This window comes from Sarcophilus harrisii, chromosome 5 (assembly GCF_902635505.1).
Source record: "Sarcophilus harrisii chromosome 5, mSarHar1.11, whole genome shotgun sequence".
NCBI lineage: Eukaryota > Metazoa > Chordata > Mammalia > Dasyuromorphia > Dasyuridae > Sarcophilus > Sarcophilus harrisii.
Window position 1 is genome coordinate 218,274,576 of NC_045430.1, and position 2,501 is coordinate 218,277,076.

Genomic DNA, 2,501 nt, shown 5'->3' on the forward strand with positions numbered 1-2,501 from the left:
TCAGGAACCCAGTTCATTCTTTGTTTATTAAAAAAAAAGGATACAAATTCAAATATCTCTTGGGAGAGAAAATCCACAGACATACCTCCTTTTAGATATAGAAAATTTGTTGAGAATGGCATTTGATGAAATGAATTTATCAATCAGACATTATTAAGTGTCTCAAAGTGATAAGCACTCATGTAGACCCAGGATATATAGATGCAAAAGGCAAACCCTGATAGAGAGGAAGTAAGAGAGAAAAGGGAAAAAAGACAACAAAATGGTGCTAATGATTCTGAGAGAAGAAATGCTGAAGCTCTCCTAAGGCAGCAAATGCTTATCAATCAATCAGTAACCAAGTATTTAGGAAGCATCTCTTTTGTGCCAAATAATATGCTAGGCATTGAACAAAGTTAGAACTGAAACATGTTCTACTGTCAGGGATCTTTTTTTTTTTTTTTTTTTTTTTTTTTGAGCTAAAACGTCCATTTATTTAATAGCAGTAATAATTTAAAATTATAAAAACCCTTTCCGTTGTTGAGCATTAGAGGGCGAGGTTATAAAGACAGACAGGATGATGGGGGAGAGGACAGCTGAAGGGGAGTGGACAGTTCGCATGTTGGATGGCAATCAAACAGCCACACTCCACCGGCCTTCCCACCTGGGAGCAGTGTCTATGTTCCCTCTGAGAGGATTATAAAGGTTAGGGGGAGGGGGGGCTGTTGGGGAGAAAGGGGAAAATGAAAAGTATCTCAAATCCACAACCATAGAGATGGCCTGGCCACATCCATCCTTTATTTCACACAGCCTGGTACCTGCTAGGATCCAGCCTGATGAAACGCAGTCAATGTGACCCGGGGCTTGCTAAGCCAGCGCACTGGTCACCATCAATTGGCAGGAGAGACAGAACTTCCCTGGAACCGTCAGATGAGTTGGTGACTGGCGGGTAGCGAGGGGAAGAGGTCTAAAGGCCTTTGGTGCTTCCAAAGTTGGTTAAAAAAAAAAAAAAAAAAAAAAAAGAAAGAAAAAAAAAAGGTGCTGGGGTCTTGGGGGTCTCTCCCGCAACCTCCCCCATTCCTCCCACTCTGTCTCCTGGGTTCAGTGTGGGGTGGGGGAAGATTAGCTGCTCCCTCTGGCCAGGAAGCAGATGGGCAATGGGCAGGGTAGGGCTGGGGGTAAAGGGGAAAGAGGGAAGAAGGTCGGGGGTGGTTGGTTGGACTGGCTGGTGGTAAGATTCACGAGTTGTTTGTTGAGTTTTCGTTACATGGCGAACTGGAGGAGGAGGAGGAGGAGGAGGAAGAAGAAAAATTCATTCCTGTCAGTCCCGGGGGATTTGTGGCAGTGTTCTGTCCACTTAAGCTTTTCCGACACACTGGGCAGGTATCATGCTGTTCCAGCCAGGGGACTATGCAGCCGTCGTGGAATAAGTGATTGCAAGGTAACTGCCGGACATTCTCACCCAGCGTATAGTCATCTTTGCATACAGGACATTCTAACCCTGAACCTACGTGTTCCTCTGTGACTTGTATGGTGGGAAGGGCTTGTATTTTCTCTTTGTCTGCTGGTGGGGGACCGGTGTTTTCAAACTGATTAAGGAGCTGTGTAATGATCGCATCCAGGCCATTAGCACCCCATGCATAGTCCATTGGATTTGAATGCAAAACACCCCAAGGGCCCAATCCCAAATTTGGTATTGCTGCAGGTGCAATAATTCCATTGACCAATTGTTGAATAATCCCTTCTAACGTTGGGACGCCTTCGTGCCTGCCTGCAGCGCGCCGTGCAGTGAGGCGGGCCCGTGGCTGCCGTGCGCCATAGCGGTGGCGGGACTGGTGTTCTCGCTCCCGCCTGTTCTCCGAGTCCCTGGCGTCCTCGGACTGCACCCCAGAGCCGAATGTGGGAAATTCAAAGCTGTCATCAAAAATCCCAAAGGCAAACTGGCCATAGCCCTGTGGCAAGGTGAATAAATGCCGGTCCACATTCTCAAATGGTTGTCTGTTCTGATCCGTGGGAGCTGTAGCAGAGTTGGAACTATTTTCAGTATTTCTGGTCTCTTCCGGAAGCTCTTCAATAAAACCAGACTCACACCTTGGGCAGATATAATCCGGCAGCCGCGGGGAGATCTCGGCCGAACAGCAGTGGCAGAAGTACTGTCCGGGCTGCGGCGAAGCCTCCGCCATTTCCCTTCCCCACCTCCCCGGAACCCCCTACTGTCAGGGATCTTACAAGGAAGCTTACAAGCCTAGAAGGAGAGATGCCATATATATATATATATATATATATATATATATATATATATATATATATATATATATGAAATATTCAAAATATATATGGCATAATATTGGTAGGAAGGCACTAGCAACTTAGTGGATCAAGATAAAAAAGTCATATATAGAAGACTGTGTTTGGTTCAAACTTTGAAGGTAAGTAGACATTCTGACAGTTAATAAGACATTGTGAATTAAAGCCAGATGAGGGACTATTAGAAGATAATGTATATAAAAGGCACACAGATG

The 2,501-nt window shown here is 45.5% G+C and overlaps 1 pseudogene; it reads right to left on the minus strand.

The window, feature by feature from the left end:
- Positions 1-797: 797 nt before the first annotated feature.
- On the minus strand, positions 798-2,183 carry LOC116419441 (annotated as a pseudogene).
- Between the last annotated feature and the right edge of the window lie 318 nt (positions 2,184-2,501).